General features: G+C 33.0%; 1 protein-coding gene across 2 annotated transcripts in view; it reads left to right on the forward strand.

Annotated features, from left to right (window-relative positions):
* LOC149787544 (synapsin-like) overlaps positions 1-14564 on the forward strand; it is a 406386-nt gene that overhangs the window by 234725 nt on the left and 157097 nt on the right. The window lies entirely within an intron of this gene.

The following is a 14564-nucleotide window of genomic DNA, read 5'->3' on the forward strand; positions in this document are numbered from 1 at the left end:
CCAAAAAGAGGGATGTGCAATTGTCAAGGCATGTGTTAATATTATATTGACTATGGTAACAAAGACTGATCTGGCAGTCAGCAAGACTGAGTAGAATTGATTGTTTCTAATGGATTTTAATGGAAATTTGGCATGACTGAAAATAACCATAGAAACAATCAATTCATTGTAGTTAGAAATCTGTGCTATTAACTTAATGCCTTTTGATGTTAGAATTTCAAGTAGCATTTTTGTACTTAACACCAGAAAGAATTTACTTTTTATCTTTATTTATATTGAAATATGTATTTAACTCTGCTGGTCAGCTTATGGAATGACCTTTATCGTCATCCATCCATTAACACTAGTTATTTATTGCTACTCCTCCTAAACTACTTGGATGATTGCCATGAAACTTAACCATAATGTTTATTGGAAGGTCTAGCTGGTCCTAAATGCAAATGGTACTGCTTGAACACACAGTATGGCCTCTGCTGTGGCCATTTGTACATTCACTGTTGCTACCACTGTGGCCATCTTGAAAACCTTATTATTGCTACTTCTTCTGAATAGATGGTCATATCAGCATAGGGTGTTCACAGAAAGATTTCTAGCTTGATCTAATTGCACATGGTGTGTTTCTGTCATCCAATATGGCTTTCATGGCAGTCATATTGAAAAGATATGTATTGATACTCCTTCAGAACAAAATGTCATACCAACATGGGCTGTTTACCAGAAGACCTTGTATGATGTCTTGTTGGTCCTAAATGACATCTCAGACATCCAATATAGCCACCACAGTCTCCAGTCATTTTGTATGACCTTGTTTGATGTCTGGTTGGTCCTAAATGACATCTCAGACGTTCAATATAGCCACCACAGTCTCCAGTCATCTTGAAAATCTTACCACTACTCCTCTTGTCAGCAAGGGGTTTTACTAACAGATTTGTTATATCTGGTTGGTTGTAAATGAACACTATGCCAGTTTGACATCCAATAACGTTACCATGGCAGCCATCTTGAATTTTTTATATCACTACTTCTCTGAATGGAATGTCATCAACATGGGCATTTCAGTAGAAGACATTTTATGGTGTTAAATTGGTCCTAAATGAAAACTGTATGGCTTTGACATACTGTATGAAATAAAAATGGTACTGATCTGAACAGTAGCCATCTTTAAAATGTTATAATTACTCCTCTGGCATGTAGAATCATAGCAACACAGGGTTTTTACCAGAAGATTTGTTATGGTGTCCGGTTGATGTTACATGATAATAGTGCTGATCTGACATGTGATTGCCATCTTGAAAAGATTGTTATCACTACTCCTGTATAGAAAGTCATATCAACACTGCAAGACTTATTCTGGTGTCTGGTTGATGTTACATGAAAGTAGTGCTGATCTGATTTCCATTATGAAGGTAGCCATCTTGTTATCACTACTCCTAAACAGAAAGGTTTATCAAGATTCTGTTTTCATCAGAAGATTAATTATGACATCCAGTTGCTTCTAAATAAAAAATGGTGCAGATCTTTCCTCAGATACGGGTGCCTTAGCAGATGACTTTAAAATCTTGTCACCCAGAAATATCATTGATGGTTTCTACACTCAGTAGCTACAGATGAAACAAATCTTTTGTGAATTCATGTAAAATCTTTTCAGAGTAGGTGTCAGTTCCTTAAAGACTCTTATTTTTATTAGTCATTTCAAGTTTTCAAAATGATTACAGCACATCGCTAAGTGGATTTCCTCATTAATTTCATGCAGAAAAAAGCTCTGCAAATACAGTGGATGTGAAGAGAATCTATGAAGAAAGCTAACATTAAGGACTTACAGAGAAGGTGGTTTAATTGCTAGACAGACACATGGAGGATTCTCTGTGTATCAGATAATGCTATCCTAAAATTCACAAATAAATGTATAATATCGCCATATCAGTGAAGAATTTCATATAAATTCAGTTGTTTTGAAAATGTTCCATACTGGACTTTCCAAGGCCATGATATGTGCACACACACATTTCTGGTCAAAACTCATATTGAAACATTCCTTACTAAATGCACGTCTCAAAATCATTGTTTGGAAAAGGGGAGTGGCTTTTAAAACCCTTGTTGAACATAATGATATTCTCTGAATTTGCCCATATGCATACTTGGTATACAGTTATTACTTCACTGTCTGTGATATATCAATTTCAGGTATGCAACATACACTTTTATTCAGTTTGACTACTGAGGAGAAGAAAATAAACACCTGAAATGGAGAACTTCCAATATGTGCTAAGGGAGCTAACTTTTCTGGTAATGATTGAATGTACATTATTGTGGTGGTGACCTTGAATGTGACATTGTTGGTGTGCATTTATTAGTCATGCTAACCTTTACAGATTTTGTGGAATTATTACACATTTTTAATGACAATTACGTATTAAAAATTACATTGAAATATTTTCCAGAAAAACAAAAATCTCTAGGTATGGCTAAATGTAGGAAGGCAAATATCATACTTCTTATGGTGGTTATCTCCCCTTACATCTTGGATAATGCCAGTGCCACTGTAAGTTGATATTGAGACTTATAGTAAAATGTTTTCCTGAAGTTGTGGAAAGAACTTGCCAAATGCACTGTATATACTTGCTTATAAGACACGTTCAACTGCAAACTGAACAGATCTAGATCTGCCATTGCACAATGCGCTGGCAGATGTGGGTCAGTGCAGTTTGCTAGGAGCAATCATTAGAACAATAACATAGACCCTGAGCTGCAGGCACGGTATACTAGATCAGATCAGGATCATTCTTTGAAGTTTGACTTGACTTATAAGCGAGTACATATAGCAACAAATTATATACAAATGAAAAACCTTTGACACACAAAAATCTATCGATTTTCACAGATAAAAATTAAGTTTAAAACAACAGAATGAATATGTCTCAAAATGAGGCCGACTCCAGGGATTAGATGGTTTGTGCAGACATTGCCACTGTTTATGTTCTGCAGTCATAACATCACTTTCACTATATCCCACTGGCATGATGTATTACTCTCACTATATCAAGCTGTCATCATATCATCTGTCACTATGTCCTGTTATCACTATATCAAGCTGTTATCATATCATCTGTCACTATGTCCTGTTATCACTATATCAAGCTGTTATCATATCATCTGTCACTATGTCCTGTTATCACTATATCAAGCTGTTATCATATCATCTGTCACTATGTCCTGTTATCACTATATCAAGCTGTTATCATATCATCTGTCACTATGTCCTGTTATGACTCTGTGCCCCATGTCAATATTTTTGATTAGTTTCTTCTATAAATTCACTTAAAGTTGCAAAATATTATTAAGCATACAAGTTTCCAACAAGGAATGGATTCCATGAAAATTTTGTTCTTTTTGTGTTAAAGACTGTTTCCAGATAGTATATATTTAGCCCCTGGGAACCAGTTACCAAATGTTTTGCATAAAACCAATGATAAAGACTATAATAGATATAGTCAGACAAAAACATGGGTCTGTCAAAGAGACAGACACACTACTGGGCGAAAAGATTTTCCAAGAATTCAAGATAAGACCATTTCTTTTTTTAACTTTAGGTGTTGATACCATTTCTGATATTCTTCAGTGATAAAAAAAATTTAAAATTAGTTCCTATGGTAAACATATTGGATGTCAGTTTGGCCCTATTTTTTGGGGGGGGACCAAGTAGATGTCATTAGTTGTTTTATGGCAGAACACCATGTCATAATGATCATCCATACAAAGGGAGTAGTGACAACTAGATTTTTAAGACAGGTGTCATAGCAACCATATTGAATATATAACTAGCACCATTTTCATTTAGGACCAACTAAGCATAATAACAATTCCACTGGTCAAACCTTGATGTTCATACAGCCATCAGTTTGGAGAGGAGTAGAGATAACAACATTTTCAAGATATGATTTTCCATTCAAGAGGAGTAGCAGTAACAAGATTTTCAAGATAGCTGGCCATATTGTATGTCAGATTGGTACCATTTTCATTTAAGACAAATTTGACATCATATAAAATTTCTGGTACCCCCCCCCCAAACACACACATACACATCAATATAACTTTTTAAGATGTCTGCCTTGGTGGCCATACTGGATGTCAGATTATCACTGTTTATGAGAAAGTATTTAGTGAAAACCACATGGTAGGACAATCCATTCTGGAGGAACAGCAATAACAAGATTTTCAACATTGTTGCCATGTGGCTATATTAGACAACAGATTGGCACCTTTTTTATTTGGCACCAACTAGACATCAGAAAAAAGTCTTGCCGTGAAAACCCCATGTTTATATTAGCATCCATTCAGGTGTAATAGTGATGACAAGATTGTTATGATTACTCCTGTGACAATCATATTTAAATCAGCCATTTTTTATTTAGTACGAACTAGTCATTGTAAGAAGTCTTTTAATGAAAACCCAATGTTGATATGACCATCCATTCAGGAGGATAACAATATTTTTAAGATGGCCATTGTGATGTTCATACTGGTTGTAGTACCATTTTCATTTACAACCATCAATAACCATGGAATGTTTATAAAGTTTCAGGTCAGTCTTACAAGTAGTCTAGGACAAGTAGCAATGACTAACTTGTGCTAATGGCTGGCCTATCATACCATAAGTTCTTCTGATTTATGACCAGTACACTGGATATGGATTCTTTTTGGAGTCATCCAGAGTGAATGCTCATTTTTTTTAGCACAAGAATCTGTAGGATAACCTATTGAGCTGACATTTAATTTGCCAAATAATATTGCACTAGTTTATCACTGTGGACTATTTATAGAAAATATTTAGCCATTGATCCAAAGAAAGCTGATTTGCAGCAGCATGCTTTTTGAGAATTGAAGTGTAAAACAATTCCATTGACATTAAATTTTGCTTCATCCATAAATTAATTTAAAATTAGTGTTTTTCTTTGTAGTTCACCCAGCAGTAAAGCATATTCTGTAAATGCAAATTTTGCCTAATGTGGTACAGTTATTGTTAATATTTGATGGTTGTACAGTTATTGTTAATATTTGGTGGTTGTACAGTTATTGTTAATATTTGGTGGTTGTACATTTATTGTTAATATTGGGTGGTTGTACAGTTATTGTTAATATTTGGTGGTTGTACAGTTATTGTTAATATTCGGTGGTTGTACAGTTATTGTTAATATTGGGTGATTGTACAGTTATTGTTAATATTGGGTGGTTGTACAGTTATTGTTAATATTCGGTGGTTTCTGGATAAAAAATACTTTTCCATAAACATTAAAAATGTGTGAGTGATATTTTTATTAATTGGGCATCTTGATGACTGTTATTGGTAATTATACCAGTAATTATAAAACAGCTAAACCAAACATCTAAAGAAGCAAAAAAAGATAATTGCATTACTTATCTCTTTCTTGTGATTGAAGTTGTATATATGTTGGCATGTTAAAATAAATGTCAGTATGTTGAATTTAGAAACTGACAAATATGATGTAGTGAGATTTCCACCTATAAACCCAATTATGTGCTAGCTCATGAGGGATGTTTGACATTTGTTGCACTAATATGCTGGCCACTGGCTATGTTAGAGAGGTGGACATCCTAGAGGGTACTTTTAAACATTTATTCATCTGTGTCAGAGGTTTCTGTCCATAAAAGGCTGGATGTCATTGGTCAGGTGTGCTGTTCAAGAGTGGTACTAATGTAACATCAGAATATTACAAGCTACTGTCAATTTGGCAGCAATTTGTATTAAGCCCATTTTTTACACCATACTTATTATTTTATGGTTGTCCATCCATCTGTCTGTCTGTTTTGCCAATTTATTTCTCACAATATTATATAAATAAAAGAAGGAAAACAAAATGTTTTCCACAGAAAAATGTAAGTTCAACACAGCAAACATAGATCAAAACTTTGTGGATGGTTTGTAATTGGGATAAAGAAGAAACCTATTGATCTTAAGAAAAATGATTTCTTCCAAATATCTAAGTTATTGAACATGCACTTTCCCAAATGTTTTTTAATGTCTTATACATTGGGTAAAAAGAAGCCTTATTTTAAGTTTAGTACAAGACTATGATGCCTTATTTTAAGTTTAGTATGATACTATGATGCCTTATTTTAAGTTTAGTACAAGACTATGATGCCTTATTTTAAGTTTAGTACAATAATATGATGCCTTATTTTAAGTTTAGTACAATACTATGATGCCTTATTTTAAGTTTAGTACAAGACTATGATGCCTTATTTTAAGTTTAGTATAATACTATGATGCCTTATTTTAAGTTTAGTACAATACTATGATGCCTTATTTTAAGTTTAGTACAATACTATGATGCCTTATTTTAAGTTTAGTACAAGACTATGATGCCTTATTTTAAGTTTAGTACAATACTATGATGCCTTATTTTAAGTTTAGTACAACACTATGATGCCTTATTTTAAGTTTAGTACAAGACTATGATGCCTTATTTTAAGTTTAATATAATACTATGATGCCTTATTTTAAGTTTAGTACAAGACTATGATGCCTTATTTTAAGTTTAGTACAAGACTATGATGCCTTATTTTAAGTTTAGTACAAGACTATGATGCCTTATTTTAAGTTTAATATAATACTATGATGCCTTATTTTAAGTTTAGTACAAGACTATGATGCCTTATTTTAAGTTTAGTACAAGACTATGATGCCTTATTTTAAGTTTAGTACAAGACTATGATGCCTTATTTTAAGTTTAGTACAAGACTATGATGCCTTATTTTAAGTTTAGTACAATACTATGATGCCTTATTTTAAGTTTAGTACAAGACTATGATGCCTTATTTTAAGTTTAGTACAAGACTATGATGCCTTATTTTAAGTTTAGTACAATACTATGATGCCTTATTTTAAGTTTAGTACAAGACTATGATGCCTTATTTTAAGTTTAGTACAATACTATGATGCCTTATTTTAAGTTTAGTACAAGACTATGATGCCTTATTTTAAGTTTAGTACAAGACTATGATGCCTTATTTTAAGTTTAGTACAAGACTATGATGCCTTATTTTAAGTTTAGTATGATACTATGATGCCTTATTTTAAGTTTAGTACAAGACTATCATGCCTTTGCCAAATGTATAGGTCACTGAGATACATTTGATCAAGTATTTCTTTTAATGAAAGTATCCACAGTAATTAAGATGAGGAAGAAAATGATTTTGTCCATAGGTCATTTTGTTTTGTATCTCTTTCTTTCTCTCTCTAAGTTCAGTTTTCTTTCCCTTTGCCAAGAAATGATATTACATGCCTTGAGCATATTTCAGATGCAGGTTACATTTACTCCAAAGGTTCCATTCAAAGGATTTACAGACTAATCTTTGACCTAAAGACTGATGCAATAAAAATGAAAATAAAAGCTTTTAATATTGAAATTAAATGTTTTCAAATACTGTTGATTTAAATACTTTCTTGTCTTTTAAATTTGTTCCTTGCATAGAACAAATTACATTTTTTGGGTGACTGTGTGGATACATTTCTGAAAGAGTCCTGAAGGATCCTTATTTTCTATGTATGTAGGTATGATAATTCATTGGGACTTCAAATTATGCTTTGAAGCAATTACAGAATCAAATGAAAATTAGTGGTCAGGGAAAAAGTCATTTACAATTTAGTCGACTGTTGAAGCAGGTTTTCTTAATATATTTTTAAAGTGTGAAATAACTGGCTCCATTGTTAAGATATTAAGTTTCACCTTGGCTCCATCGTTAAGACATTAAGTTTCTTCCTGGTTCCATTGTTAAGATATTAAGTTTCATCCTGGCTCCATTGTTAAGATATTAAGTTTCACCTTGGCTCTATTGTTAAGATATTAAGTTTCAACTTGGCTCCATTGTTAAGATATTAAGTTTCTTCCTGGTTCCATTGTTAAGATATTAAGTTTCACCTTAAGCTCCATTGTTAAGACATTAAGTTTCTGCCTGGTTCCATTGTTAAAATATTAAGTTTCTTTCACCTTGGTTCTATTGTTAAGATATTAAGTTTCACCTTGGCTCCATTGTTAAGATGTTAAGTATCAACTTGGCTCCATTGTTAAGATATTAAGTTTCATCCCGACTCCTTTGTTAAGATATCAAGTTTCACCTTGGCTCCATTGTTAAGATATTAAGTTTCTTTCACCTTGGCTCCATTGTTAAGATATTAAGTTTCACCTTGGCTCCATTGTTAAGATATTAAGTATCAACTTGGCTCCATTGTTAAGATATTAAGTTTCATCCTGGCTCCATTGTTAAGATATTAAGTTTCACCTTGGCTCCATTGTTAAGATATTGTTTCACTTTGGCTCCATTGTTAATACATTACGTTTCATCCTGGTTCCATTGTTAATATATTAAGTTTCACCTTGGCTCCATTGTTAAGATATTAATTTTCTTTCACCTTGGCTCCATTGTTAAGATATTAAGTTTCTTTCACCTTGGCTCCAATGTTAAGATATTAAGTTTCACCTTGGCTCCATTGTTAAGATATTTAGTTTCTTTCACCTTGACTCCATTGTTAAGATATTAAGTTTCACCTTGGCTCCATTGTTAAGATATTGTTTCACCTTGGCTCCATTGTTAAGATAATAAGTTTCTTTCACCTTGGCTCCATTGTTAAGATATTAATTTTCTTTCACCTTGGCTCCATTGTTAAGATATTAAGTTTCTTTCACCTTGGCTCCAATGTTAAGATATTAAGTTTCACCTTGGCTCCATTGTTAAGATATTTAGTTTCTTTCACCTTGACTCCATTGTTAAGATATTAAGTTTCACCTTGGCTCCATTGTTAAGATATTGTTTCACCTTGGCTCCATTGTTAAGATAATAAGTTTCTTTCACCTTGACTGCATTGTTAAGATATTAAGTTTCACCTTGGCTCCATTGTTAAGACATTAAGTTTCACCTTGGCTCCATTGTTAATATATTAAGTTTCATCCTGGTTCCATTGTTAAGATATTTAGTTTCTTTCACCTTGGCTCCATTGTTAAGATATTAAGTTTCACCTTGGCTCCATAGTTAAAATATTAAGTTTCTCCTTGGCTCCATAGTTAAGATATTTAGTTTCTTTCACCTTGGCTCCATTGTTAAGATAATAAGTTTCACCTTGGCTCCATAGTTAAGATATTTAGTTTCTTTCACCTTGGCTCCATAGTTAAGATATTTAGTTTCTTTCACCTTGGCTCCATTGTTAAGATATTAAGTTTCACCTTGGCTCCATAGTTAAGATATTTAGTTTCTTTCACCTTGGCTCCATTGTTATTATGTTAAGTTTCATCCTGGTTCAATAGTTAAGATATTAAGTTTCTTTCACCTTGGTTCCATTGTTAAGATATTAAATTTCATCTTGGCTCCATTGTTAAGATATTAAGTTTCATCTTTGCTCCACCCAGTTGCTACAGATGACAATTATTTTGTTGTTGTCCTGTTTAATTTAAATGTATGCATTTTGGACACATTCTCCATATGCATATATTTTGGACACATCTTTGAATACACATTTTCAGACACATCCTCAAAATGCACATCTTTTAGACACATCCTCCAAATGCACATATTTTGGACACATCGTTGAATATACATTTTTGGATACATCTTCCAAAAGCACATATTTTGGATATGTCATCCAAATACACATATTTTAGACACATCTTCCAAATGCACATATTTTGGACACATCCTCCAAATGTACATATTTTTGACATGTCCTCCAAATGCACATATCTTGGAACATCCTTCAAATGCACATATTTTAGACACATCTTCCAAATTTCTGACACATACTCCATATGAACATATTTTGGACATGTCCTTCAAATGCATTTGTTCTGGACACATACTGTAAATGTATATATTTTGGACACACCCTTCAAATGCACATATTTTAGACACATCTTTCAAATTTTGGACACATCCTCAAATGTACATATTTTGGACATGTCCTCCAAATGCACATATTTTAGACACATCTTCCAAATTTTGGACACATCCTCCAAGTGCACATATTTTGGAAACATTCTTCTAATGCACATATTTTGGATATATCCTCCAAATGCACCTATTTTGGACACATCCTACAAATGCACATATTTTGGATATGTCTTTCGAATGCACATATTTTGGTCACATCCTCCAAATGCACATATTTTAGACACATCTAACAAATGCACATATTTTGGACACAACCTCCAAACATATTTTGGATGTGTCCTCAAAAATGCACATATCTTGGACACATCTTCCAAATGCATGTTTTTGACACATCTTCCAAATGCATGTTTTGTTCACATTTATCAAAGCATTCAGTTTGCTTTCTAAAATGAAAGAATGTTTTATTTGTTCCTAACACTGTTTAAAAAAAGAGGACTTAAAGTTGTTTAGTGTTATAGATCCTAATCAATATTAATGCATTATAATTATTAATTTTAGGATCTCTGTAACAGTGTTATGAGCAAAGCAGAGTTAAACACAAGACTTTCCTTGTCAACTTTGGCCAGAATTAACACAGAGCTGAAATATGGCATTCTTGTCATATTGACCATAATAATAGTGATGGTACAATTAAGTGTAAGTCAACAAGTAATTATGTAATATTATTGAATACCCCAATGTCAATATATGTATTGAGGTCAATTTAAAATGAATATGTCTGCTGTCAATGAGAAAATGGTGACTTTTACTAGGGCTGCCCACGTCTGTGAATTTTACTGTACATAGTTGATGATAGATGGATGAACAATTCAAGAGTGCACATTTTTTCATGATTGAAATTACATTGATAAGCTTGTTTTTTCTTTCAAAATCCTGCATTTAAAGTTGAATTATTTTATGTTAAACTATTTCTAGTAATTGACATTATTGCAAGTTTAGTGCTACTAAAATAGTGTTTGATAATCTCAAGAAGGTTTCACAATAGCCATCACTTGCCATTTTTGTAGTGTTATTCTTCTTAGACTGGTTCTCTGTATCCTCAAGGACTGGAACCAAGTTTGAAATTGTGTTTTTAAGTGAATAAGTATTAAAGAACCAGTCAGTGATGTAGCAAAAATGTCAGCTGATTATCAATGTAAACTTCATACAAACTGACAAATGCTTTCATTTCACGAATAGAAAATTTTAACCTATTTGATTGACACATGTCTTGTTTATTACTCATAAATTACCATATGAATGAAATTGTCTCAGAATATGCCAGTATTAACTAATTTAGAGTGTACAATAGCCACATTTCTTATGAAAGTTTAAAGTTGGTGTTTGTCATTGGGACTTTAAACAGAACTGTGATATGAGCTATCATAACTAAAAATCTTGTTGAGCAATTTAATGATGCTTTCCAGTATTATGAATTCAAAAAGGTTACAGAAAACAAAAGCATACTGTCATTTGGGTTTCACTGGAAAGTCATATATGATAATTTTGTCTTTATATATATATATATATATATATATATATATATATATATATATATATATATATATATATATATATATATATATATATATATATATATAAATATAAGCAGATCAACAAGTTGACAATAATAGCAGCTTTGGACATGTATAGAGGGAGAGAGCTTTAAATGGCATTAGATGTATTACACAAAGTAAAAAACTGCAATTTTGTATATGTCCATTTCCCAGAATGCTAGTAACAGTACCATATGTACTTGATTATAAGACATTTGCAGCTGCAAACTACACAGACCCAGATCTCCCATCACATAATGTACAGGCAGATCTAGGTCTGTGTAGTATGTTATCAGTAATCAGTAGAATAAACAACATTGACCCTGATTAAAAGATGCATGCTGTATCAGCAGATCAGGATCTTTGTTGTTTGCAGTTTGACTTGACTTTTAGGTGGGTAAATATGATACATCTTTTGTGTTTTTTTAACTTATCCTCTTCACATGGATCAGTTAAGAACAACCTAAAAGATGATGAGACACTTTAATATTGTTTTCCTTTAAAAGTCTACCGTATATACTCGCGTATAAGCCAGTTGGCGTATAAGCCGACCCCCCCAAACTGAATTGGTAAAACTGTTATAAAGTGCATGACCCGCATATAAGCCGACCCATAATTTCTAGACTACCTTTACATCACAAGATGCACAAAGTGAGTTCTGAATACGTTTATTTAGGCAAATCACATTGTTAAATAAAATGAAAGTAAGAAAGCTAATTTATATGTTGAAACAAAAACAATTCTAAAGTGTTAAGTCTTAATGGAAATTTAATTAATCTTCATTCTAAAATCATGAATTATAAAAGTTCTATCACTTTTAGAATCCATCAAAATCTGGCTCTGTATCAGACTTGCCAAACAGTTCACGAAACTCGGCTTCTGTTACGGGTGTGCTTTCATCATATACGTTGTCATTGTCATCATGGTCATCCGATAGTGTGTCGTTCTCCTTCTCGCTCTCCTCGTCATTGTCAGATTGAAATATAGCATCATCCTCTGTTCCATCCATGGCATTGCTGATACAGCACTTCCTGAATGATTTTGCAATCATTTCCGATGGAATTGAGTCCCACGCTTCTTTTACCCACTTGGAGACCAAATCGATGTCCAGCCTCATTAAATTCCCACCTTTTGTCATTTTCACAGCCCCTGAACTAACTCATTCTGCCCACATCTTTCGTAACTTGTCCTTAAAAGGTTTGTTAAGGCAGACATCAAGAGGTTGTAACACTGACGTTAAACCTCCTGGTATCACAGCCAGTGTTGTTTTCATTTTCTTTGCAGCTTTTTTCACTTCATCGGTTTTGTGTGCACGAAACATATCCCATATAAGCATTGAAGATTTCTGAAGAATTGCACCTGGTCTCTTGTTCCGTACTTTCTCCAACCATTCAATTGTTCCATTTGCGTCCATCCATCCCTTTCACTGTGCACGAACAATGACACATTCAGGAAATTTCATGCTTTTTAGCAGCATCTTCCTTTTAAAAATGATGACAGGAGGCAGCTTTGATCCATCAGCCAAACAGGCCAATACAACTGTGAAATTTATTTTTTCATGGCCGGTCATTTTTATCAGAATAGTTTTCTCACCAACAGCATTGACTGTTTTATTGCTTGGTAAGTCAAAGGTCATAGACGTCTCATCCATATTTCCAATTTGTGATAGTTCAAATGAGCACTCCTTTCTGCATTTAATGATGAACTGCTAAAATGATTCAATTTTTTCTTCCAAGTCTTTTGGTAGCTTTTGTGCTATCTTCATTCACTGCCTGAGGCAGAAACCATTCCGGTTCATAAAACGAGAACACCAGCTGGCTGATGCAACAAATTTTGAATCTGCCAACTTACATTTATCATTTTTCACCATCTGCATAGCACATAGATGAATTGCAGTTCGTGTGACAATGTATCCATTTTGTCGATGTTCACTTACAAAATCACCGAGTTCTTTCTCCAATTCAGGGAAAGAGGCAATCCCAGTCCGACGAGCCTTCTTGGATTTTGGCATTTCTTCTAATGCTGCTTTGCTTTTCTGCCATTCCAGTACTTGCTTCTCGTTCACAAAAAATTCACGTGCTACAGCATAGTTATTTGCTTCTGCATATTCAATATCTTTAAGTTTGAATGCTGCATCATAAGCAGAACGCTTTCTTTTACTTCCAACACTATTCATTTTATCTGATTGAATTGAATATAAACTTCTAGAGAGATTAAACTGAAATAATTTCTTATGGTGGTAGTATACTATTTATATACCTTATCCTGTAATTATTTCCATGTGTGGTTGGTTATCAATTTGTATTTGATAATTATTTATCATTGCTGTTTATTTGTGTGTTTTTTTAAAACTACTGGTAGTGTGATTCAATTGATCAAAATATGATTGGTTTCAGCGTGGACATTATTCAAGTATTGTGACAGTTTTTAACTTTGAGCAGAAACCATGTCCATTACCATATCTCATTAAACAATACATCTGAGAGTCGGCATGTATTAGTAAAGTCATTGGCATTGTGCAACAAAACAAACATATTATCCCTGAGGCATTTACCACAACTTAAGCACATGGTAGCTATTGTACAACACTCTACCGCTAACAAACCACTAAGCTTTACAAACAACTAAACAACAGTAGTATATAAACTGTGGCTGCCTATTACTTCTAAAACACCTGTCAAAGAAATCCCACAAATTATATTGTTTTACAATTATTCACGCTGACTCGTATATTGCCCTGTTATTTATCCTTCCTAAGCATGCGTGCAACAAACCCCTATGGAGCCTCTCACTATTGTTCTATATATATATACATACATACATATATATATATATATATATATATATATATATATATATATATATATATATATATATATATATATATATATAGATTCTTTTCACATTTACACTGAAATAAGCTAGTGTGCATTTGTACGATACCGTAGAGTTTAATGATTACTGATTAGCTGACGGTTAAATGCTTGACTGGAGATTACTAATATGGCGGTTCTTTTGGAAAATACACGTACCACCATGGTTCAAATAACACATATGGCTGCATTTTCT

Source organism: Sinohyriopsis cumingii, chromosome 11 (genome assembly GCF_028554795.1).
Source record: "Sinohyriopsis cumingii isolate HCF-2022 chromosome 11, ASM2855479v2, whole genome shotgun sequence".
In the NCBI taxonomy this organism is placed as follows: Eukaryota; Metazoa; Mollusca; class Bivalvia; order Unionida; family Unionidae; genus Sinohyriopsis; species Sinohyriopsis cumingii.